The sequence below is a fragment of the Mastigoproctus giganteus genome, chromosome 2, assembly GCF_048544385.1.
Source record: "Mastigoproctus giganteus isolate SK-2022 chromosome 2, ASM4854438v1, whole genome shotgun sequence".
NCBI classification, from domain to species: Eukaryota; Metazoa; Arthropoda; class Arachnida; order Uropygi; family Thelyphonidae; genus Mastigoproctus; species Mastigoproctus giganteus.
The window spans coordinates 248,766,114-248,792,590 of NC_143576.1; the positions used below are offsets into that span (position 1 = coordinate 248,766,114).

Here is a 26,477-nt window from a genome sequence, read left to right on the forward strand (position 1 = left end):
AATCCAACAACTTATGATTTAACCTTTGCTCCTATTCCAATCTATGACTATAATCATATGATACAAACAACATGTCTTGCGATGTGGAAAGAGTTATGGCACACCCAAAGCAATAATAAACTTTATCAGTTGAAACAGGATCCACAGCTTTGGCGCTCTAGCACCAAAACAGTACGAAGAGAAGAAGTAGTGCTTGCACGAGCACGGATAGGACATACATATCTGACTCACCTTCACCTACTAACAGGAGAGGATCCTTCTCATTGTCCACACTGTTCCTCGCACTTATCAGTCAAACACATTCTCGTTGACTGCCCTCACTATGATCAGGACAGAATATCCATCCTCTTTTCCCTAAAAAATCTTCCGGAACCGAAGACATTAAAAAATATTATAGGTGACGATGCAAACATCAACGAATTCTTCTCTTTTTTGAAAAAAATTGGATTGTATCATAAATTTTAAAACATCACTCTATTAAACCATAAATTGATTCTATCTGAAATTTGATTTTTATTATTTTCCTATGAATAGGCGCACTATAGCCCCAGCAGCTCGGGCGCCTCCGTAGCCAGGTGGGAAGGAGCAGCAGTGCGTAGCACATGCTTCTTGATTAGACCGGGGTTCGAGCCCGTCACCACCAAATACGGAGGATGCGGAAAGGTTAGGGAATGACCACCGCATATTCCCGGAGCAATATGGCCTTAGTTGCTAATGCTCCTAAAAACCAAAAAAAAAAAAAAAAAAAAAACCCAGCAGCTCGTGCGCCATTAAACCCCCATCACAACAACAACAACAATTAGTAGAGGAATTTGATGCAAGAAAGCAAGCTTATGCAGCATCAGCCAAAAAAAAAAAAAATAAATAAATAATAAATGAATAAATAAAAATAACCACTTCCACTTCATCTCTCTGTTCGTTCGAAATACCTGTCCAGCTGAGCCTTAAACTTATTTAGGCTGTCAACTTCCACGACAAGGGATGGAAGTCTGTTCTACCAACCACCCGCTGGCTAAAGGCAAATTTCCTCACGTCTATCCTATATCTGTCTTTCCTCAATTTGAATTTATGCCCTCTCAGGTGATTATTCTGAGCAAGAGGAAGAATCCCATCAGCATTGAGCATGCTCAAACCATTCAAGGCTTTATACACCTCTATCAGATTACCTCGCTGGTGCCTAGTCTCCAGATACTGTAATTTGCAAAACTTAATCCTTTCTTCGTAAGAGCACCCCTTTGTTCCATTCACTAATCTTGTTGCCCTTCTCTGTACTTGTTCCAGCATCTCTACATCCTTCTTGAAATGAGGCCTCCAGACCTGTATACAGTACTCTAGGTGTGGCCTGACCATTGCCTTATACAACTTCTGTTCCGGGTAAAATAATGGAGTCGCTGGTTAAAGATGCATTGCAGGATCATCTAGACAAGACTGCAGCAATAATTCAGACACAGCATGGGTTTGTTAAGGGAAAGTCTTGTCTGAAAAATTTGATAGGATATTATGATGTGGTTACAAAGGAACTGGATGCAAAAAATAATTTTGATATCATATATTTGGATTTCAGGAAAGCTTTTGACACTGTTGCGCATGGAAGACTATTGTACAAATTGGAGCAGAATGGTATTAAGGGTAAGTTGCTACAATGGATAAAAGGATGGTTAAGTGGGAGAAGACAGAGGGTGGTAATCAATGGGTGCTGCTCTTCTTGGACTAATGTTATTAGTGGAGTCCCACAGGGTTCGGTGTTGGGTCCACTGTTGTTTTGTATATTTATCAATGATATTGATGAAGGTATATCAGGCTTAATGTCAAAGTTTGCAGATGATACAAAGGTTGGCAGGGTTGTTAATGACAGTAATGGCAGTGTGCTACTGAAACAGGATCTAGATAATTTGGGCAGATGGGTTAAGAAGTGGCAACTGAAGTTTAACCTTGACAAATGCAAAGTACTGGGGTAGGAGTAACCCCAGAGAAACGTACGAACTGTGTGGTACTACACTTAAGGTGGTAGAAAATGAAAAAGACCTGCGAGTAATTGTGCAGTCAGATATGAAGTTCTCTGAGCAATGTAGACAGGCTGCCAGGGCAGGTCATGGGGTTTTGTCAATGATATATAGGAATTTTGCTAGCAGGGAAAAGGAGGTGATTATCCCTCTGTATAAGGCAATGGTCAGGCCACGCCTTGAGTACTGCGTACAGATCTGGAGGCCTCATTTTAAGAAGGATGTAGATTTACTTGAGCGTGTACAGAGAAGGGCAACAAGATTGGTGAGGGGAATGAAGGGATCCTCTTACCAAGAGAGGCTTAAATTCTGCAAATTGCAGTGGCTGGAGACTAGGCACCTGCGCGGTGATCTGATTGAGGTATATAAGGCCTTGAATGGGTTGAGCATGCTGAATTCTGATGAGATCCTTCCACTTGTTCAGATTACGAACCTAAGGGGGCATAAATTCAAATTACGAAAAGACAGATGTAGAATAGATGTGCGGAAATTTGCCTTTAGCCAGCGGGTGGTTAATTGCTGGAACAAACGTCCATCTGTCGTTATGGAAGTTGATAGGTTGAATAAATTTAAGGAGGAACTGGACAGGCATTTGGAGGGAATGGTGTGATTTTTTTTTTTTTTTTTTTGGCTGATGCTGCATAAGCTCATACATTTGCTTTCTTGCATCACATGCCACTACTACTACTACTACTACTACTACTACTACAAGGGAATAATCACCTCCTTATCCCTGCTAGAAAAATTCCTATATATCATCGACAATACACCATGAGCTACTCTTGCAGCCCATCTGCACTGCTCAGAAAACTTCTTATCTGCCAGCACAACCACCCCCAGGTCCCTTTCATTCTCTACCACTGTCAGAGTAGTACCACAGAGTTGATACGTTGCGTTGGGGTTGCTGTTTCCCATATGTAGTACTTTACATTTGTCAATTTTAACTTCATTTGCCACCTCTCAGCCCATCTGCTCATTTTTTCCAGATCCTGTTGCAGTAGCATAGTGTCAGTAGTGTCCTTGACAACCCTGCCAACCTTCTTATCGTCTGCAAACTTGGACATTAAGCTTGATATACTATCATCAATATCATTTATAAATACAGAAAACAATAATGGACCCAATATTGAACCCTGAGGGACTCCACTAATAACACTAGTCCACTATGAGCAGTGTCCATTGATTACCACTCTCTGTCTTCTCCCCCTCAACCACCCCTTTATCCATAGCAGCAATTTGCCTCCAATGCCACACTGCTCCAATTTGTGCAGCAGTCTTCCATGTGCAACAGTATCAAAAGCCTTTCTAAGATCCAAGTATATAATATCAAGGTTATTCCCTGCATCCAGTTCTTTTGTGACTGCATCATAGTATCCAATCAAATTGGTCAGGCAAGACTTCCCCTTAACAAAACCATGCTGTGTCCGAGCTATAACTGAAGTCTTGTCTAGATGATCCTGCAGTGCTTCTTTAACCAATGCCTCCATTAAGTTTCTGGGAACAGAAGTTAAACTAACAGGTCTATAATTACTTGTGTCGCCCTTTGATCTTCCTTTGTGAATTGGGGTCACATTTGCACATCTCCAGTCCATGGGTACTTCCCCTGAGTCCATGGAAGCTCTCATAATTATGGTTAAGGGTTTGCTTACTTCCTTTGCTGCCTCCTTTAATATAACTGGATAGATGCCATCCACCCCAGGTGCCTTTCTTGTGTTTATCTTCAACAATTTCTCCTCCACTTTACTCTCAGTTATTACAAGATTATCTAGCTTACTGCCAGAGTTGAATACACCTCTGGCATTCCCTTCGCTGAATAACGCCTCATGTGTGAATGTCGATACAAAATATTCATTTAGTTTGTTAGCTACCTGAGCAGGATCATCAACAGTTAACCCATCGATATCAAGTGGACCAATCTGATTCATCCCCTTCCTTCTAGAGTTTACATAAGAAAAGAACTCTTTGCTGTTTTTCTTTGCATCCCTTGCCAAAGATTTCTCGTAATCTGCATTCGCCTGCCTAACCTCCTTTGTAACTTGTTTACAGATCAACTTGTATCTATTATAGGCTTCTGTGTCACGTGTTAATTTGTATGTATCCCATGCATTTTTCTTCACTGCCATATGTCTCATTAGTTCATCTGACATCCACTTAGGCCTAAACCTTGAACAATATTTCTTAGTTGGTATGTAAAGTCTAGTAACTTCCAAGATAAGTTCTTTGAATGCTTCCCATTTTGAATTTGCTGTTGGTAACATCATCTGTTGGTTCCACTGTATAGAATTTAAATACTGTCTCAGTCGATCGTAGTCGCCTTTACGAAAGCAATAACCCTTCCCTTTACCCCTAATGGTAGTTACCTCTTTGAGTAAATCCCACTTCAGCACACTGTGATCACTGCCACCTAGTGGTTCATTTACCTGCAGATTCTTAATGCATGAAGAATCACTACTGATAATCAAATCAAGAGTATTACTCCCTCTAGTTGCCTCCCAAACATGCTGATGTAGAAAACAATCATCCAATAAATCCACAAAAGCCTTGCTAGTGTGTGAGTGACCAGCCCTAAAAATTCCAGTCAATATCTGGGAAATTAAAAGCTCCCCATTATAAGACTCTCTGATTTACTGGCCCACTCTTATTTCCCTGTACAGTTTCTTATTATACTCATCAGAGTCATTAGGCCCATAGCACACTCCTACTCTCAATTTTGATCTTCCAATGCTTATGTCACACCAAACTGACTCAATACTGCACTGTCCAGTGATGTCGACTGGCTTCACTTCCTTGGATTTTATGTATTTCTTAACTAATAGCATAACCCCTCCTCCCTTCCTATCCTGTCTATCCCTTCTGTAGACATTGTACTCCCCAAATTCCAGTTCTGCATTCCTTATATCTGTGTGACACCACGTCTCTGGAATCCCCACAATATCTGCCTTTGATATTTTGAGCAATACCTCTAATTCATCAAATTTATTTACTAAACTCCTAGCATTGGTGTACATGCAAGTATACATGCACCTGTTCTTTTTCTTAGCTACCCTAACACAACCCATGTGTTTACTTGTACCCCAATGATTCCCAGCAGTGTCTGAAATATCCTGCATCTTATTTTCCAGGCTTCGGCTCATTCCAATAGAAGCAGTGCAAGAATCACTTTCTCCTCTGCCAGTGGCTACTGTTAATCTATTAGTCCTTGTATCCCCCCCAAGCTAGCAGTTTTCCGACCCACCTAACACTGCCTTGATAGCATCAGCAAACATTCTTGCATTCTTTCTATTTAAGTGTATCCCATCCGTGTAGAAACAGTCTCGCCTGTTAACAAGTACAGACCAGGCTGAAAAAAATTCTACCCCTTGAGCCTTGCACAATCTTTCCAGGACCGAATTAATCGACAGGGCTCTCATCATATACTCCCTCCTATCGTGTCTGGGCAGAATTGCAGACACTTTCAAATTCAACCCTAATTCACGGCTTTTATTCAACAGTGACCTGTACTTTAGCATTAGCATTAGTAGTGGCATATGATGCAAGAAAGCAAGCTTATTCAGCATCAGCCAAAAAAAAAAAAAAAAAAAAACCCTCTCCCATTTCACCCCTCCGTTCGTTCGAAATACCTGTCCAGTTGAGCTTTAAATTTGTTTAGGCTATCAACTTTAACAACAAGTGATGGAAGTCGGTTCCACCAACCAACCACCCGCTGGCCAAAGGCAAATTTCCGCACATCTATCCGACATCCGTCCTTCCTCAATTTGAATTTATGCCCTCTGAGGTGATTATTCTGAGAAAGATGAAGAATCCCATTGGCATTGAGCATGCTCAAACCATTCAAAGCCTTATACACCTCTATCAGATCACCTCGCCGGTGCCTAGTCTCCAGACTCTGTAATTTGCAAAACTTAAGCCTTTCTTCGTAAGAGCAACCCTTTGTTCCATTTACTAATCTTGTTGCCCTTCTCTGTACCCGTTCCAGCAGCTCTACATCCTTCTTGAAATGAGGCCTCCAGACCTGTATACAGTACTCAAGATGTGGCCTAACCATTGCCTTATACAAGGGAATAATCACCTCCTTATCCCTGCTAGAAAAATTCCTGTATATCATTGACAAGACACCATGAGCTACTCTTGCAGCTTCGCTGCACTGCTCAGAGAACTTCATATCTGCCTGCACAATTACCCCCAGGTCCTTTTCATTCTCCACCACTGTCAGTGTAGTACCGCAGAGTTGATACATTGCTCTGGGGTTACTGTTACCCATATGTAGTACTTTACATTTGTCAATGTTAAACTTCATTTGCCACCTCTCAGCCCATCTGTTCAACCTTTCCAGATCCTGTTGCAGCAGCATAGCGTCAGTAGTGTCCTTAACGACCCTGCCAACCTTTGTATCATCTGCAAACTTAGACATTAAACTTGATATCCCATCATCAATATCATTCATAAACACCGAAAACAACAATGGACCCAACACTGAACCTTGAGGAACTCCACTAATAACATTAGTCCACGTTGAGCAGTGTCCATTGATTACCACTCTCTGTCTTCTGCCACTCAACCATCCCCTTATCCATAGCAGCAATTTGCCTCCAATGCCACACTGCTCCAATTTGTGCAGCAGTCTTCCATGTGCAACAGTATCAAAAGCCTTTCTAAGATCCAAATATATAATATCAAAGTTATTCCCTGCATCCAGTTCTTTTGTGACTACATCATAGTATCCAATCAAATTGGTCAGGCAAGACCTGCCCTTAACAAAACCATGCTGCGTCTGAGCTATAACTGAATTCTTGTCTAGATGATCCTGCAGTGCTTCTTTAACCAGTGCCTCCATTAATTTACCTGGAACAGAAGTTAAACTAACAGGTCTATAATTACTTGTGTCAGCCTTTGATCCTCCTTTGTGAATTGGGGTTACATTTGCACATCTCCAGTCTATGGGTACCTCCCCTGAGTCCAAAGAAGTTCTCATAATTATGGCTAGGGGTTTGCATACTTCCTTTGCTGCCTCCTTTAATATAACTGGATAGATCCCATCCACCCCAGGTGCCTTTTTTATGTTTATCCTCAACAATCTCTCCTCCACTTTCCTCTCAGTTATTACAAAATCATCCAGCTCACTGCCAATGTTTACTTTACGTACATCATTCTCCTTCCTGAATAACTCCTCATGCGTGAATGTAGATGCAAAATACTCGTTTAGATTGTTAGCCACCTGAGCAGGATCCTCAACTGTTGAACCATCAATATCCAGTGGACCAATCTGATTCATCCCTTTCCTTCTCGAGTTCAAGTATGTAAAGAACTCCTTTCTGTTTTTCTTTGCATCCTTTGCCAAGGATTTTTCGTAGTCTGCCTTTGCCTGCCTAATCTCCTTTGTGACTTGGTTACAGACCAACTTATATCTATCATAGGCTTCCATGTCACCCATTAATTTGTATGTATCCCATGCATTTTTCTTCTCTGCCACATGTCTCATTAGTCCATCTGACAACCATTTAGGCCTAAACCTTGAACAATATTTCTTAGTTGGTATGTAAAGCCTGGTAGCCACCAAGATTAGTTCCTTGAATTCTTCCCATTTTGAGTTTGCTGTTGGTAACATCATCAGTTGGTCCCACTGTATAGAATTTAAATACTGTCTCAGACCATCATAGTCGCCTTTACGAAAACAAAAACCCTTCCCTTTACCTCTGATGGTAGTTACCTCCTTGAGTAAATCCCACTTCAACACACTGTGATCACTGCCACCTAGTGGTTCATTTATCTGCAGGTTCTTAATGCATGAAGAATCACTACTGATAATCAGATCAAGAGTATTGCTCCCTCTTGTTGCCTCACGAACATGCTGATGTAGAAAACAATCATCCAATAAATCCACAAAAGCCTTGCTAGTGTGCGAGTGACCAACCCACAAATTCCAGTCAATATCTGGGAAATTAAAATCCCCCATTATAAGACTCTCTGATTTACTGGCCCACTCTATTTCCCTGTACAATATATTATTATACTCATCAGAGTCATTAGGCCTATAGCACACTCCTACTCTCAATTTTGATTTCTGTATGCTTATATCACACCAAACTGACTCGACACTGCCCTGTCCATCGATGTCAACTGGCTTCACTTCCTTTGACTTTATGTGTTTCTTAATTAATAGCATAACCCCTCCTCCCCTCCTGTCCTGTCTATCCTTTCTATATACATTGTATTCCCCAAATTCCAGTTCCGTATTACTTATATCTGTGTGACACCACGTCTCTGATATCCCAACAATATCTGCCTTTGATGTTTTGAGCAATACCTCAAGTTCATCAAATTTATTTACCAAACTCCTAGCATTGGTGTACACGCAGGTATTCATGCACCTGTTTCTATTCTTAGCTACCCTAACACAACCCATGTGTTTACTTGTAACGCAATGACTACCAGCAGTCTCTGAAATATCCTGCATCTTGTTTTTCAGACTTCTGCTCATTTGAATAGAAGCAGTGCAAGAATCACTTCCACCTCTGCCAGTGGCTACTGTTAATCTATTAGTCCTTGTATCCCCCCCAACTAGCAGTTTTCCGACCCACCTAACACTGCCTCGACAGCATCAGCAAAAATTCTTGCACCCTTTCTACTTAAGTGTATCCCATCCCTGTAGAAGCAATCTCTCCTGTTAACAAGTACAGTCCAGGCTGAAAAAAATTCTACCCCTTGAGCCTTGCACAATCCCTCCAGGGCCGAATTGATCGACAAGGCTCTCATCATATACTCCCTCCTATCGTGTCTGGGCAGAATTGCAGACACTTTCAAGTTCAACCCTAATTCACGGCTTTTTTTCAACAGTGACCTGTACTTGCTAAGTAACTCCGCCGGTCTCCTACTCTTAATATCATTAGTGCCAACGTGTACAACTATATCACCTTTTGTGCCCTTAAAAGATGATATCCGCTCTACAACGTCATCAACCTTTGCCCCTGGCAGACATACCCTGGTCCTATTCCACCTATCCTTTTTACAAAGCATGTTCCCCGTTTCCCCGACAATAGAGTTACCAACAACTACTAGTTCCTGTGGGACCAGCGCATTCTGCCTAGGGGGCTGCCCCTGTGTTGCCCGATGACCAAGTGCAAGCTCTGGCGTTGATGTGGGCAGCTGAGAGCTTGATGGGCCCCTCAATTTATTTCCTTCGAGGGCATCCACCCTGTCCTTCAAGGTCTCATAAAGGCCCATAACAAAATTATGAGTTGTCGCCTGATTTCCTTGCACTCCTTACATCGTGCACACACAAAGACATCCCTCTTGGCAGTATCATGTCCCGTACCCAACTGCTCCGCAAACATCAAGCAAACAGTGCATTTTAATAGACTGTGATTCAGAGGGCAACTGCCCCCCTCAGTTCTCCCCTGAACCACAGCACTCCCATTAGCTTGAGCCTTTTGCTTTGCTGCTCTGGTCAGAGTCATGATTCCAATTTAATTCAATAAAATTTAAAACAAAAATTAAATCCTTAAGTTAAGTAATTCCGCCGGTCTCCTACTCTTAATATCATTAGTGCCAACATGTACAACTATATCACCTTTTGTGCCCTTAAAAGATGATATCCGCTCTGCAACGTCAACAACCTGTTGCCCTTCTCTGTACACGCTCAAGTAAATCTACATCCTTCCTAAAATGAAGCCTCCAGACCTGTACGCAGTACTCTAGGCGTGGCCTGACCATTGCCTTATACAGAGGGATAATCACCTCCTTTTCCCTGCTAGCAAAATTCCTGTATATCATTGACAAAACCCCATGACCTGCCCTGGCAGCCTGTCTCCATTGCTCAGAAAACGTCATATCTGCTTGCACAATTACTCCCAGGTCTTTTTCATTTTCTACCAACTCAAGTGTAGTACCACAAAGTTAGTACGTTTCTCCAGGGTTACTTCTACCCTTATGCAGTACTTTTTATTTGTCAAGGTTAAACTTCAGTTGCCACTTCTTTGCCCATCTGCCCAAATTATCTAGATCCTGTTGCAGTAGCACACTGCCATTACTGTCATTAACAACCCTGCCAACCTTTGTATCATCTGCAAACTTCGACATTAAGCCTGATATACTTTCATCAATACCATTGATAAATATACAAAACAACAGTGGATCCAACACCGAACCCTGTGGGACTCCACTAATAACATTAGTCCACGAAGAGCAGCACCCATTGATTACCACCCTCTGTCTTCTCCCACTCAACCATCCTTTTATCCATTGTAGCAACTTACCCTTAACACTGCCTCGATAGCATCAGCAAATATTCTTGCACCCTTTCTATTTAAGTATATCCCATCCGTGTAGAAACAGTCTCGCCTGTTAACAAGTACAGACGAGGCTGAAAAAAATTCTACCCCTTGAGCCTTGCACAATCTTTCCAGGTCCAAATTGATCGACAAGGCTCTCATCATATACTCCCTTCTATCGTGTCTGTGCAGAATTGCAGACACTTTCAAATTCAATCCTAATTCTTGGCTTTTGTTCAACAGTGACCTGTACTTGTTAAGTAATTCTGCCGGTCTCCTACTCTTAATATCATTAGTGCCAATGTGTACAACTATATCACCTTTTGAAAAAATCATGAATTTCATGTCTCATCATCACTCACATGGCCATATGTCACATCAAAACTATATGTGTCTCATCATCATCACTCACACGGCCATATGTCACATCAAAACTGCAGATGACTATTAGGAAAACTTTCAAGCTTAAAGGCAAGTAAGGCTCTTAGAGTTGATGGCATACCCAGTAGTTTTGAGAGAGATGGCTAGAAAGTGTATTGAACTATTGAGGTTAATTATGATGGCATTGTTTGACTCTGGAAAGATTCCTTGAGATTGGAGAAAGGCCAATGTATTACCAGTGTATAAAAGCTGTTCTTAGCGCAAAGTTGGCAGCTATAGCCCTATTAGTTTAACTTCATTGCTAGTGAAAATAGCAGTAGTAGTAATGGCAAATGATGCAAGCTTATTCAGCATCAGCCAAAAAAAAACGAAAAAAAAAAACCTTCCCATTTTACGGATCCATTTGTTCCAAATGTTTGTCTAATTGTGCCTTGAATTTATTTAAGCTATCTACTTCCAGATTAAGAGTGCAATTCAGGGGCATTTAGATAGAAATTTTTTTGTTTAAGTTATTTTGACACAACTACTCATGAACTGGATGTAGAGAACAATTTTTATATAGTTTAATTGAATTTTAGCAAGGCATTTGACTCATGAGAGGTTACCTCATGAGCTTTTACAGTAACCTCATGAGAGGTTACTGTATAAACTGAAACATATTGGGATTACTGGATAGACCCTAAGATGGATTGCAGGGTGGCTGCAGGACAGAAGGAAAAGGGTTGTGATTAATAGATATTCTTCAAATTAGTATAAAGTCAGAAGTGGGGTTCCCAAGGATCAGTTCATGGATCCCTGTTTTTTTCTGATTTTCATAAATGATATCAATGAAGGGATAAAGGCATGATGTCAGAATGTGCAGATGATGTAAAGATTGAAAGAGTTGTTAATGATCAGTGCCAAGCAATACTTCTTCAGCATAACTTGAATAGGCTTCTGGATGGTCAGAAAAGTGGCAGCTATGTTTTAATGCAGCAAAATGCAGTGTCTTCCACTCATGGCATAGCATCCTCAAAATAACTTATTCACTTGGTTGGGTTGAATTTAAAAACAGTAGAGGAAGAAAGGGATCTGGAAGTTATGATATGGGCAGATATGCATTAGCAGAGGCATACGATAAAAAAAACCCTCCCATTTCACCCCTCCATTTGTTCCAAATGCCTGTCCAGCTCAGCTTTAAATTTATTTAGGCTATCAACTTCCACAACAAAAGATGGAAGTCTGTTGCACCATTCAACTACCCACTGTGCAGTTCTTTAAGTAGTGCAAACAGGCAGCCAGGAAAGCCCATAGTGCCCTATTGATTATTTATTGACTAATGGCTTGTAGAGATAGGGGTAGTATCATAATCTTACTATATAAGGCAGTTGTAAGACCACACTTGGAATGCCAAATATGGAGTCCATATCTGAAAATTACGTTGACCTTTTTGAAAGATTCAAAGGTGGGCAACTCTCATGGTGGGATTGGCAAAGGGCAACCATATGAGGAAAGACTTTGGTTATGTGGGCTACAGAGCTTGGCAACCATGCACCTTAGATTGGACCTCATTGAGGTTTATAAGATTCTGAGAGGAGTTAGTAAAATGAAGGCAAAATTTTCACTGTTATAAAGAATTCCAGAACTAGGGGGACCATAAATTCAAATTACAGAGTTTAGCCTAGATTATAGGAAGTTTTCTTTTAGCCAGTGAGTTGCTGATTACTGGAACAGGTTGCTACTGCAGGTAGTTGAGGCTAACAGTTTGAAGAAATTCAAAGTTAAATGGATCATTACCTATGTGAGGAGGGAAGTGCATAATTTGTATTTTCTTATCTATCTTTATTTGATTTTTTGCCTAATGCAGCAAAAGCCTGTGGCTAATAATCTTCTTCTTCAAATTCTCTGCCCTCAGGCATGCTCAGGGCTCTATTGACACCATGCTTCTCTATCTTGTGCTTTCCTTTTAATTCCTGCATAATTTCCTCTTTCCATCCAATCCATCATTCTGGCTAATGATAAGAACCAATTTTTGAGGAATCCTACTTCTGACGTTACACCAGCAACTTGGCCTTGGCCAACTGTGTACAGTTTTCCCCCTCTTTAACATGGTTAACTATTTTATTAAAATTGCTTTCTTTGGATGGAATATGAGGGAATATCAAAAAGTTTGTATCCTGAACTAGATAAAACATTAGTAGGAAGATGCCGTTTTTAATATTTGTCTACATATTCAATAACTAACATGTGAAATTTCATTACCGTAGGTGATCATACACCAATGGAGCCTGGAATCTGAGGAAGGACACTATGGTTGACAAAGTGGAGTATTGAGCAGTGATAAAGTTCCTGCATTTGCAGGGCATGAAAGCTGGAAATTGATGAGGAAATGAAAGTTGTGTATGGGCAGAATTGTCCATCCTATGACACTGTAAAAAAGTGGAAAGAGGAGTTCCAGTGTTGTCCTTTTGACAAGCCAAGAGAAGGAAGGCCATCAACATCCACAGACAGTGAGACGGTTGCAAAGGTTGAGCAGCTGGTGCTGAGTGACAGATGTGTGACAATTCATTTCATCGCAAATGCAGTGGGAATTAGTTATGGGTCTGCTCACAGCATTTTACATGGCCATCTGCACATGTTTAAGGTCTCTGCATTATGGGTTCCAAGATTGCTGACACCTTTGTGGAAGCAATGTCAAATGCAATGTTCTTGCCAACTATTGGATTTGTGTAATGCGGATGTTGAGAGCTTTTTTGATCAGTTGGTGACAAATGACGAATGCTAGGTGTACCAGTATGACCTGGAGACTAAAGACAAGTCAAAGCAGTGGAAGCACACTTCCTCCCCACCTCCCAAAAAAGGCAAAGACCACTCCATCTGTGAAGAAGGTGATGTTGTCTGTGTTTTGGGACAGAAAAGGGGTTATCCTGACAGATTACTTACCTCATGGTTCCACACTTACCGGAGAATACTACAGAAATCTTTTGAAAAAGTTACACAATGCTTTGAAGGTGAAAGGGCATGGAATGTTAACCTGAGATGTCCATTTTCTAGACAATGCACAGACTCACATGGCTGTTGCCACCAACAACTTTGTTGACCAGTGCGGCTTCGAACTACTGCAGCACTCACCCTGTTATCCTGACCTAGCACTGTCAGACTACTTGTTTCGAGAAATGAAGAAACCATTGCGTGGATGCCACTTTGATTCATCTCAGGAAGTCATCAATGAAGTGGAATCGTGGTTTCAGGCAAAAAGTGCAGACTTCTATGATCAAGGCATTAAACAAGTGATCCATAGATGGGAGAAATGTGTTACTATTCCTGGAGAGTACATAGAAAAGGATTAAAGTTCCCGTGAAGTTTCACCTTTCTAGGGCTATTATTTCTAGGTAAGAGTACAAACTTTTTGATACACCCGCGTACATTTGTTATACCATACCCCACCTCCCTCTGAGTTGCTGTCTATTACCCTAAATAGGACTGTTCCAAATGCCTTGGGAGAAGAGGTAACCATTAGCAAGTATTTGAGTGCTTAAGAGGCTCCCTGTTGAAAAAAAAAATTTAATATTCTCCAATTTGGTTTTCAATCAACGTTAATCTGAGTAGCTTGGATTTAGCATTAGTAGAGGCACATGATGCAAGAAAGCAAGCTTATACAGCATCTGCCAAAAAAAAAAAAAAAACCCTTCCCATTTCACTGATCCATTCATTCCAAATATTTGTCTAGTTCTGCCTTGAATTTATCTAAGCAATCAACTTCCACAACAACAGAAGGAAGTTTGTTCCAGCAGTCAACTACCCACTGGCTAAAGGCAAACTTCTGCACATTTATTCTACAACTGTCTTTCCTCACTTTGAATCTATGCCCCCTCAGGTTTGTAATCTGAGCAAGAGGAAGAATCCCATCAGCATTGAGCCTGCTGAATCCATTCAAGGCCTTATATGCCTCACTCATATCGCTTCACAGGTGCCTAGTCTTCTGAAGCTGCAGTTTGCAGAACTTCGCCAATTTTGCAGAAATTTGCCAATGTTAAGTCTCAACTGCCAGTTTCTCAGCCCAGCCCATCTGCCTAATTTTTCTAGGTTTTGTTGCAGTATCTAAAAATTGTGAGTGTTTTTTTAATTAACTCACCTTAGGTTAATTACTTTTAAAAAAAACTGTTTCTATTTTTAATATTCAGTTACTACACAGTAAACTTTAAAGAAAGCAGTAAACTTAAATGGTTACTAATTTGTAGCATTTCCAATTTGTGACAAGAATAAATTTTGAAAGCTGTCTGTTTATTGCTCTAAAAGTTATTTTTGGTGTCCACGAGTAATTGAATTATTTGTGTTAGTTTTCTGAAGCTGTTTATACTGGAACACATTTCTGTGCTTGTGGTTCAGTGCTATTTATTGAAAATATATCAAAGCAGGTACATGCAGTTTCTCGCATATTACAGAAAAACACACCTTATCCTTCTTAGCAGAATTATGGGGATGGGAGTGCTCATTTCAATTCTAGTTAAATGAAGTTTATTGAAATTGTTTAAAAAACTTATCTTTAAGAACTGTTGTATGTCTAATAGGCAGTTGCTTTTTGCTGCACATTGCAGAGTAAAACTGCTCAGCTATAATATTTTCAGTTAAGTTTTAATTATTATTATTATTATTATTATTATTAGCAATAGTGGCTTATGATGCAAGAAAGCAAGCTTATAAAGCATCAGCCAAAAAATAAAAAAATTCCCACATTACCTGTCCATCCCCTTCATTAATTTGTATAGTTTTCACTCAAATTTATTCAGACTATCCACTTTCGCAACAATAGATGGATGTTTATTCCAACAATCAAACACCTGCTGGCTGAAGGCAATCCTCCACACATCTGTCCTACAACCATCCTTCTTCATTTCAATTTATGCCCCCTCATGTGTGTAGCCTGAGCAAGAGGAAGAATGACATCTACACTGAGCTTGCTGACTCCATTCAAAGCTTTAAAAATCCCTATCAGATCACCTAACAGGTTCCCAGTCTCCAGATTCTGCAATTTGTAGAACTGAAGCGTTTCTTGGTAAGACTTTCGTTCTCTTCACCAATCTCACTGCCCTTCTCTGCACCTCTTCCAACAGATTTATATCCTTCCTAAAATAGGGTCTCCACACCTGTATTCTGTACTCAAGATTTCGCCTAACCATTGCTTTGTACAGTGAGATAATCACTTCCTTATTTATGCTAGCAAAGTTCCTGTATACCATTGACAAAACCCCATGAGCTGCCCTGACAGCCTGTGTGCATTGTCCAGAGAAATTCATATCTAAATGCACAATTACTCCCAAGTCTTTTTCATTTTCCACCACCCTTAGTATAGTACCACACAATCGGTACATTAATGTGAGATTACTGTTACCCATATGCAGTACCTTGGTGCCTCTGTAGCCAGGTGGGAAGGAGCAGCAGTGCATAGCACACGCTTCTTGATTAGATCGGGGTTCGAGCCCGTCACCACCAAATACGGAGGATGTGGAAAGGTCAGGGAATGACCACCGCATATCCCGGAGCAATATGGCCTTAGTTGCTAATGCTCCTAAAAAACCAAATAACTAACTAACTAATATGCAGTACCTTGGATTTGTCAATGTTAAGCCTCAACTGCCAGTTTCTCAGCCCATCTGCCTAATTTTTCTAGGTCTTGTTGCAGTATCTAAAAATAGCAAGTGTTTTTTTTTAAATAACTCGCCTTAGGTTAATTACTTAAAAAAAGCTGTTTCTATTTTTAATATTCAATTACTATACAGTAAACTTTAAAGAAAGCAATAAGCTTAAATGTAGTTACTGTACTCATTTACTGAGAAGCTCACAAAAACTTAGCAGGGTGGTTAATCACAATGATGATGGGATGTTATTGTAACACGGTCTAGCAACATTAGGCACATGAGCTGACAATTGAAGTTTAACATTGAAAAATGCAAAGTACTGCAGTTGGGTAGCATTAATCCCAAATTAATGTACCAACTGTGTGGTACTATACTCACAGTAGGGGAAAATGGAATACACCTGGGGATAATTGTGCAGTCAGATATGAAGTTCTTTGAGCAGTGCACACAGGCTGCCAGGACTTCTCATGGGATTTTGTCAATGATATACAGAATTTTGCTAGCAGGTATAAGGAGGTGATTATCCCACTGTATAATGCAATGGTCAGGCCTCATCTTGAGTACAGGTCTGGAGGCCTCATCTTGAGTACAGGTCTGGAGGCTTCATTTTAGGAACGATATACAGCTCCTGAAATTGGTACAGAGAATGGCAGCAGGATTGGTAAAGAGAGCAAAGGGGCTGAGCTTTTCTTGCTCTTACCAAGAAAGGCTTCAGTTCTGCAAATTGCAGCATCTGGAGTCTAGGCACTTGTAGTGTGATCTGATTGTAGTGTTTAAGGCTTTAAATGGATTGAGCAAGCTCACTACTGATGGGATTCTTCCTCTTAGTCAAGACTACACACATGAGGGGGCATAAATTCAAATTGAGGAAGGATGGGTGCAGAATTTTTCCTTTGGCCAGCAGGTGGTTGATTTCTGGAACAATCTTCCATCTGTTGTTGTCAAAGTGGATAGCTTGAATAAATTAAAGGAAGAGCTAGACAAACTGTTGGATCAGTTGGATAGGTGAAATGAGAAGTTTTTTTTTTTTTTTGCTGATGCTGTATAAGCTTGCTTTCTTGTATAATTTGCCACTACTAATACCAATAATGATACTGACACTTGCCAAAGGTGGCCATCTGACTTTGGTCATATTAATATTGTGTGTATTTGAGGGGCTGAGCTGTTTCTTATTCCCTGTTTATACCATGGTACTATAATTAGCATTTCTGCAAACAATTTCTCATTTGAAAATGTGTTTCCTTGGTAAAGGGATTTGTTTTGGCATCCTTAGGATTCGTTTGGGTGTCTTGGCTGGACATTTGATGAACACTTTGAATTGGCAACCAATTTTTAACTTGACAAATAACCAAATTATGACTTTAGGATCACGATGCTGACCTAGGCTGAGCACCCAACAGAACAGAAGTCTATGTCATGTTATAGAAACATATTCAATATTACACTGATCAGCTTTGATGGGTACAGTATCACTAACATATGGCAGTTTGCATACTCTAGATCAGTGTTTCCCAAACCATGTTCCACAGAACACTAGTGTTTCATCAGGTGTGAACAAGTGTTCTGTCAAAAATCGTAATTAATAATTAAAAAAAATAAATAAAATAAATAAATTTTGCATATTTGTAATGTACACCACTTTTGTATCATTCTAATTTTTAATATTATTTTTTTTTCGTTTATTGATTGTACTGTACTGGCATTGACTAATAATCAAATAGACCACAGAACACTATTTTGGTGGGCTTTGCATACAGAAGTATATGTAGAGGTAATGATATCTACGAAAAAGTAGCAATATAGTGATTCAGTATGCCATTCTTCTGCGATTTAGCCTGGTTGGTTATTTGGTTTTTAGGAGCATTAGCAACTAAGGCCATATTGCTCCGAGAATATGCAGTGGTCATTTCCTGACCTTTCCGCATCCTCCCTATTTGGTGATGACAGGCTCGAACCCTAGTCTAATTAAGAAGCATGTGTTATACAGTTTAGCCTGGAGTATGTGGGTTGAGGGAGAGGGAGAAGTGAACTGATATCATGCATTGTTTAGGTGTATGAAACCAAGTAGCCTTCTGCTGACACGTTTTTGCATGTTTACACAGTGCTGGTGGTGTGATGTGGACTGTCTTCGCAATTGCGAGATTAGTTCTGTAGTAGTGCGGAAAACTAGTAAGCATAACTAAACACACTTGTATAAATATTTTTTGGATAATTATTAGTATTTCAAAATATTATTATTAAAATAAATGACCATGGATTTGTGGTTGAAAAAAGGAACTTTAAAACGAGAAGCAAGTGCTTCTGGTAGTGGAACTGTGGTCGATGAAAACGGACACAATATTGTCATACTTCAAAGTGAGGATGAACAATCGCAGCCTTTTGATCCCTAAAAATCCAAAGTGAAAAAACAGGAACCATCTAATAAAAGACCAAAACGAAAGTATGATGACAGTTATTTGAATTTCAGCTTTACATGTGTTGGAAATAAAGATGATCCTGATACACAGTGCGTCGTATGTAATAAAGTATTAGCAAATGGTTCTTTGGATCCTGCTAAACTTGTTCCATAAATACGTTACGTAAGTGTTCCACAAATATATTGTGAGATGAAAAGGGGTCCGTAACTAAAAAAGTTTGGGAAACGCTGCTCTAGATAGATCCCCCCCCCCCTCTCTCTCTCTCTCTCTCTCTCTCTCTCTCTCTCTCTCTCTCTCTCGCACGCGCATACAAACAGCTGTATCTTCGTGGACTAATGTTATTAGTGGAGTCCCACAGGGTTCGGTGTTGGGTCCACTGATGTTTTGTATATTTTTCAATGATATTAATAAAGGTATATCAGGCTTAGTATCAAAGTTTGCAGATGATACAAACATTGGCAGGGTTATTAATAACAGTAATGGCAGTGTGTTACTGCAACAGGGTCCAGAAAATTTGGGCAGATGGGCTGAGAAGTGGCAACTGAAGTTTAACATTGAAAAATGCAAAGTACTGCATATGGGTAGAAGTAACCCCAGAGAAATGTACCAACTGTGTGGTACTACACTTGAGGTGATGGAAAATGAAAAAGACCTGGGAGTAATTGTGCAGTCAGATATGAAGTTTTCTGAGCAATGCAGATGGGCTGCTAGGGCAGGTCATAGTTTTTTCAATGATATACAGGAATTTTGCTAGCAGGGAAAAGGAGGCGATTGTCCCTCTGTATAAGACAATGGTCAGGCCACACCTTGAGTACTGCATGCAGGTCTGGAGGCCTCATTTTAGGAAGGATGTAGATTTGCTTGAGCGTGTACAGAGAAGGGCAACAAGATTGGTGAGGGGAATGAAGGATCCTCTTACCAGGAGAGGCTTAAGTTCTGCAAATTGTAGCAGCTGGAGACTAGGCACCTGCGAGGTGCCTAGTCTCCTATTGAGGTGTATAAGGCCTCAATAGGTTGAGCACGCTGATTTCTGATGGGATTCTTCAAATTGTTCAGATTACGAACCTAAGGGGCCGTAAATCGAAATTTAGGAAGGACAGATGTAGAATAGATGTGCGGAAATTTGTCTTTATCCAGTGGGTGGTTAATTGCTGGAACAAACTTTCATCTGTCGTGGAAGTTGATAGGTTAAATAAATTTAAGAAGGAACTGGACAAACATTTGGAGGGAATGGTTGTGTGAAATTTTTTTTTTTTTTTTTTTTGGCTGATGCTGCATAAGCTCATACGCTTGCTTTCTTGCATCGCATGCCACTACTACTACTACCTGCATGATATTGTTTGCATTTTATTATACCTCAACGTCAGCATTTCTGTTTGATATTTCAAATATTAACCTGTACGATATTGTCTGTATATTAATGTGTGGTGGGGTTGCCAAAACTTGCTGGAAATTGCTGAGTACAGTAAATATATAAATAAATTAAAAAAAAAAAAAAAAATATATATATATATATATATATCTGATAATTAAAATAAATATGATATTTAAAATAAAAACATCTGCCAGTAGTACGGCAATAATGCAGAGCAAAACGAAACGCAAAATAATATAAAATAAACAAACAGGGAAAGGAAAGTAGAGATAATAGGACAAAAAGGTAGTCGATAATCCCCTGTAAAAATTTTGTCAATTAAGTCATTAAACCCAATTAATAAAAAATGTAAATTTAAAATAATGCCAATTATAAATAATTTAGCGGTACCCCCCTCGAAGGTACCAGTTCCAAAAAACGTGAAATATCACCAAAAAAGGGGTTAAAGAAACCACCAAAAACTAAAATATCAAAATGATAGACTGACCATCATGCCCCATATCGACAGAGGACCACGAGGCCAGTAATGGTCATGGAATCGCTGCATTTCAATCGTCATACAAATCATCGCAAAGGCAGAAATATCGAAGAACCAAACCACCCTTCCATTCTCCGATAGATCAACCAATGCAGAGGATTTGCATGGCGGTGGTCCTTCTGCAGCGAAAAATAAACTACAGAACAGAGAACACTCTTGATCAGAGCCACACCACTGACATAATGCAAGCTTAAGATGTTTTTATTTTAAATATCATATTTATTTTAATTATCAGATATAATTAGGCATCATGTGGAGGATGTGAATTTACTGCCTCTAATGATAGCTACATAGCCATATTTATTTATTTTTATTACTTTTGCTTAACTTTTACCTCACATAATATAAATTAGTGGTAGTAGTGGGTTGATATGCTAAATAAGCGGCGCCTGTGCCGCCATCTATTCTTTTCCTTTCTATTATATAAGCTGGTTAAGCTTGCATTATGTCTGTGGTGTGGCTCTGATCAAGAGTGTTCTCTGTTCTGTAGTTTATTTTTCGCTGCATAAGGACCACCGCCATGCAAATCCTCTGCATTGGTTGATCTATCGGAGAATGGAAGGGTGGTTTGGTTCTTCGATATTTCTGCCTTTGCAATGATTTGTATGACGATTGAAATGCAGCGATTCCATGACCATTATTGGCCTCGTGGTCCTCTGTCGATGTGGGGCATGATGGTCAGTCTATCATTTTGATATTTTAGTTTTTGGTAGTTTCTTTAACCCCTTTTTTGGTGATATTTCACGTTTTTTGGAACTGGTACCTTCGAGGGGGGTACCGCTAAATTATTTATAATTGGCATTATTTTAAATTTACATTTTTTATTAATTGGGTTTAATGACTTAATTGACAAAATTTTTACAGGGGATTATCGACTACCTTTTTGTCCTATTATCTCTACTTTCCTTTCCCTGTTTGTTTATTTTATATTATTTTGCGTTTCGTTTCGCTCTGCATTATTGCCGTACTACTGGCAGATGTTTTATTTTATATATCATATTTATTTTAATTATCAGATATAATTAGGCATCATGTGGAGGATGTGCATTTGCTGCCTCTAATGATAGCTACATAGCCATATTTATTTATTTTTATTACTTTTGCTTAACTTTTACCTCACATAATATATATATATATATATATATATTTATAAGAAATTGAGTTTCAGAAGTTTATTTTTAGCACATACATAGCTGCTGAATACATTAATGTTACATTCATCATTGGCACTTTAACAGAGAAACAAAATTTAGTTCAAAATTTACTTTTTATTTTTTATACAAAATCCATGTCAGCCCCCCCTTGCAACCATGGGCCCCTCCATGTGCAGCATTTGCAATAGTAAACCATTAGTGCTAGGGCCACCCTCTCCCATTTTTAATTTTCGTTAATGATGATTAGGATGTACATGATAAGTTGTCTGAGTTTGTTGATGCCAAAAAGCCTAGATGGTGATTAAAGATCAGAACTAGGCCATGCTGTTTCATAGTGATTTGGACTGCTTACAGATATAATCTGAAAAATTGCAACTGACCAGGGTATGTCTGCCAGGGGCAAAGGTTGATGACGTTGTAGAGCAGATATCATCTTTTAAGGGCACAAAAAGTGATATAGTTGTACACGTGGGCACTAATGATATCAAGAGTAGGAGACCGGCAGAATTGCTTAACAAGTACAGGTCACTGTTGAAAAAAAGCCGTGAAATTGGGTTGAATTTGAAAGTGTCTGCAATTCTGTCCAGACACGATAGGAGGGAGTATATGATGAGAGCCTTGTCGATCAATTCGGCCCTGGAAAGATTGTGCAAGGCTCAAGGGGTAGAATTTTTTTCAGCCTGGACTGTACTTGTTAACAGGAGGGATTGCTTCTACAGGGATGGGATACACTTAAATAGAAAGGGTGCAAGAATATTTGCTGATGCTATCGAGGCAGTGTTAGGTGGGTCGGAAAACTGCTAGCTTGGGGGGATACAAAGACAAATAGATTAACAGTAGCCACTGGCAGAGGTGAAAGAGATTCTTGCACTGCTTCTATTGGAATGAGCAGAAGCCTGAAAAACAAGATTCAGGATATTTCAGAGACTGCTGGGAGTCATTGCGGTACAAGTAAACACATGGGTTGTGTTAGGGTAGCTAAGAATAGAAATAGGTGCATGTATACTTGCGTGTACACCAATGCTAGGAGTTTAGTGAATAAATTTTATGAATTTGAGGTATTGCTCAAAACATCAAAGGCAGATATTGTGGGGATTCCAGAGACGTGGTGTCACACAGATATAAGGAATGCAGAACTGGAATTTGGGGAGTACAACGTCTACAGAAAAGATAGACTGGATAGGAAGGGAGGAGGGGTTATGCTATTAGTTAAGAAATACATAAAATCCAAGGAAGTGAAGCCAGTGGACATCGCTGGACAGTGCAGTGTCGAGTCAGTTTGGTGTGACATAAGCATTGGGAGATCAAAATTGAGAGTAGGAGTGTGCTATAGGCCTAATGACTCTGATGAGTATAATAAGAAACTGTACAGGGAAATAGAGTGGGCCAGTAAATCAGAGAGTCTTATAATGGGAGATTTTAATTTCTCAGATATTGACTGGAATTTGTGGGCTGGTCACTCACACACTAGCAAGGCTTTTGTGGATTTATTGGATGATTGTTTTCTACATCAGCATGTTCGGGAGGCAACTAGAGGGAGGAATACTCTTGATTTGATTATCAGCAGTGATTCTTCATGCATTAAGAATCTGCAGATAAATGAACCACTAGGTGGCAGTGATCACAGTGTGCTGAAGTGGGATTTACTCAAAGAGGTAACTACCATTAGGGGTAAAGGGAAGGGTTATTGCTTTCGTAAAGGCGACTACGATGGACTGAGACAGTATTTAAATTCTATACAGTGGGACCAACTGATGATGTTACCAACAGTAAATGCAAAATGGGAAGCATTCAAAGAACTTATCTTGGAAGCTACTAGACTTTACATACCAATTAAGAAATATTGTTCAAGGTTTAGGCCTAAATGGATGTCAGATGAACTGATGAGGCATATGGCAGAGAAGAAACATGCATGGGATACATACAAATTAACACATGACACAGAAGCCTATGATAGATACAAGTTGATCTGTAACCAAGTTACAAAGGAGGTTAGGCAGGCGAAGGCAGATTACGAGAAATCTTTGGCAAGGGATGCAAAGAAAAACAGCAAAGAGTTCTTTACTTATGTAAACTCTAGAAGGAAGGGGATGAATCAGATTGGTCCACTTGATATCGATGGGTCAACTGTTGATGATCCTGCTCAGGTAGCTAACAAACTAAATGAATATTTTGCATCGACATTCACACATGAAGAGTTATTTAGCGAGGGGAAAGCCAGAGGTGTATTCAACTCTAGCAGTAAGCTAGAAAATCTTGTAATAACTGAGAGTAAAGTGGAGGAGAAATTGTTGAAGATAAACACAAGAAAGGCACCTGGGGTGGATGGGATCTATCCAGTTATATTAAAGGAGGCAGCAAAGGAAGTAAGCAAACCCTTAACCATAATTATGAGAGCTTCCTTGGACTCAGGGGAGGTACCCATAGACTGGAGATGTGCAAATGTGACCCCAATTCACAAAGGAGGATCAAAAGCTGACACAAGCAATTATAGACCTGTGAGTTTAACTTCTGTTCCAGGAAAATTAATGGAGGCACTAGTTAAAGAAGCACTGCAGGATCATTTAGACAAGACTTCAGTTATAGCTCGGACTCAGCATGGTTTTGTTAAGGGGAAGTCTTGCCTGACCAATTTGATTGGATACTATGATGCAGTCACAAAAGAACTGGATGCAGGGAATAACTTTGATATTATATACTTGGATCTTAGAAAGGCTTTTGATACTGTTGCACATGGAAGACTGCTGCACAAATTGGAGCAGTGTAACATTGGAGGCAAATTGCTGCTGTGGGTAAAGGGGTGGCTGAGGGGGAGAAGACAGAGAGTGGTAATCAATGGACACTGCTCGTCGTGGACTAATGTTATTAGTGGAGTCCCTCAGGGCTCAGTGTTGGGTCCATTATTGTTTTCTGTATTCATAAATGATATTGATGATGGTATATCAAGCTTAATGTCGAAGTTTGCAGACGATACAAAGGTAGGCAGGGTTGTCAAGGACACTACTGACACTATGCTGCTGCAACAGGATCTGGAAAGGTTGAGCAGATGGGCTGAGAGGTGGCAAATGAAGTTTAACATTGACAAATGTAAAGTACTACACATGGGAAACAGCAACCCCAGAGCAACGTATCAACTCTGTGGTATTACACTGACAGTGGTAGAGAATGAAAGGGACCTGGGGGTGGTTGTGCAGGTGGATATGAAGTTCTCTGAGCAGTGCAGACGGGCTGCAAGAGTAGCTCATGGTGTATTGTCAATGATATATAGGAATTTTTCTAGCAGGGATAAGGAGGTGATTATTCCCTTGTATAAGGCAATGGTCAGGCCACACCTAGAGTACTGTATACAGGCCTGGAGGCCTCATTTCAAGAAGGATGTAGAGCTGCTGGAACGAGTACAGAGAAGGGCAACAAGATTAGTGAATGGAACAAAGGGGTGCTCTTACGAAGAAAGGCTTAAGATTTGCAAATTACAGTGTCTGGAGACTAGGCACCAGCGAGGTGATCTGATAGAGGTGTATAAAGCATTGAATGGTTTGAGCATGCTCAATGCTGATGGGATTCTTCCTTTCGCTCAGAATAATCACCTGAGAGGGCATAAATTCAAATTGAGGAAAGACAGATGTAGGATAGACGTGCGGAAATTTGCCTTTAGCCAGCGAGTGGTTGGTTGGTGGAACAGACTTCCATCCCTTGTCGTGGAAGTTGATAGCCTAAATAAGTTTAAGGCTCAGCTGGACAGGTATTTTGAACGAACAGTGGGGTGAATTGGGAGTGGTTTTTTTTTTTTTTTTTTTTTGGCTGATGCTGCATAAGCTTGCTTTCTTGCATCAAATGCCTCTACTAATGCTAATGCTAAACTAAAATTTAATACTGCAGATTCACAATTAAGAACTGTGTGAGAAGCTGTAAAGAAGGATAAAACTGGACCTTAGTTCATAAATTGTATTGCTATCAGTGATGAAATGTGTGTGCAGCATTGACCACTGAAACAAAAAAATCCAGTTATCCCAGTGGAAGTTTCCAAATTTGTCCCCTCCAAAAAAAAAATTTCAAGTTTTCAATGAAAATTATGTCATTTAGTCTTTTCAGCATTCACGGTATTAATCATTATTAATTTGTTCAGAATTGTCAGATGATACACCAGATTTATTATAAAAATGTTCTAATTGGATTGAGAGGAAAAATTAGGAAAAAACACCATCAGCTGTTTTAAAATAATGGACAGTATCTCCATCATAACAGTGCTCTTGCATACACTGTATTTTCCACTCAAGCAAGAACTTTTGGCCTGAAAAAGAACTGGTTCTTAAAGAAAATGAAAAAAAGTCAGAAAGAGAAAAGGAAAAAAAGAGGTTGATATTTTTTCTTTTTTTGAAAGAAAAAGAAGAAAAAGTATGAACCTCTATATTCACGTGACCGTGCCCTATATGATTTATTTCCCTCTGCAAAACTCAAAACAATGGATGAAGATTTTATGGCATCTAACTGAACACAACAAAATTCTATCAGCTTACAGTCAAAGGCTTCGGTGTTGTTTTTAGAAGTGGCAAGAGCATTCAGGCTTTTTTTATGTTTTTAGAAAAATAAAGCCTTAATGCTTTTTTTTTTTTTTTATTAGACTTTATTAGTATAGCAAATGTAATATGCTATTTCTGAAAACTAAATACTGAATAGCACATCTTTCCTGCTTTTATAAGTTCAAAATCATTGTGTGTTGCAGC

General features: G+C 39.7%; 1 protein-coding gene across 1 annotated transcript in view; it reads left to right on the top strand.

Annotated features, from left to right (window-relative positions):
• Positions 1 to 26,477, top strand: part of LOC150090365 (uncharacterized) — a 314,634-nt gene that overhangs the window by 10,122 nt on the left and 278,035 nt on the right. The gene's annotated exons all lie outside the window — the stretch shown is intronic.